This window comes from Octopus bimaculoides, chromosome 5 (assembly GCF_001194135.2).
Source record: "Octopus bimaculoides isolate UCB-OBI-ISO-001 chromosome 5, ASM119413v2, whole genome shotgun sequence".
NCBI classification, from domain to species: Eukaryota; Metazoa; Mollusca; class Cephalopoda; order Octopoda; family Octopodidae; genus Octopus; species Octopus bimaculoides.
The window spans coordinates 44,469,533-44,470,575 of record NC_068985.1 but is presented as its reverse complement, the minus strand read 5'-3'; positions in this window follow the sequence as shown (position 1 = coordinate 44,470,575).

Here is a 1,043-nt window from a genome sequence, read left to right as displayed (position 1 = left end):
CCCAACATATGGGTTGCATTGTCAGAGCTAGGATTCGTGCATTGGGTTGTGAAGGAATGAAGGCCGTAGGATGGGCCCGAGTGGTGAAAGTCCAACGTAGCAACGATGGCACAATTCGATCTTTGACGAACCAACGAGGCAAGTTGATAAACGAGCCCTAGGAGATGTGTGAGGCTTTTCAGGAGCACTTCGCCCAGCTTTTCGGGGGTGGGGTGGACTGGATAGTAGGAGGAACCTAACGGACTTCCTCGCTGGGCTGCCGCGCCTCTCGGGGCAGGACGTGGAGTGTTGTGCAGGGCCGACCACGCCTGAGGAGGTAATTGAGGCTATGGCGGAATGCGACGCGGGTAAGGCGCCGGGACTGGATGGTCTACCCTATGAACTGTATTAGAGTATGCCAGACTTGTTCGGGCACCTGCTGACGAATGTCTACGCGAACTGGCAGCAGAATGGGTTCATTTCCAGATCTGTACGCCGGGGAGTGGTGACGCTTGTCAGAAAGGACCCGAACAAGGGGGATTGCATTGATAATTTTCGGCCCATCACTCTGCTACACACAGAGTTGAAGATTGTGGCTAAAGTGTTATCGAAAAGATTGGCGCATGTCGCAGATGGCTTGATCGGGAAGGTATGGAGATGTGCCGTTCCCGGTAGAACCGTTCAGGATAATCTCCATCTTTTACGGTACACTGTAGAGGAGTTTAATAATGATTCTGTCAAGGGAGGGGCAGTGGTCCATTTAGACCAATCAAAGGCTTTTGATAGGGTAGACCATCATTACGTGGTGTCCGTTCTGACATAGTTCGGCCTGGGTCTTGGCTTCCTCAGGTGGATCATTGAAATTTATCACATCAACTCGGTAGTTCGGGTGAACGGCTTTTTATCTAAGCCGTTCAGCATCAAACGCTCGGTTCGTCAAGGGTGTCCGCTCTCCCCGCTTTTGTATGTAATGGCTCTTGAGCCATTGCTGCGAAAATTGAGCGACATCTCGAGACAGCTAGGTTGTGGAGAGTCGGTTTCAGCGTACGCGGATGACATCCCCA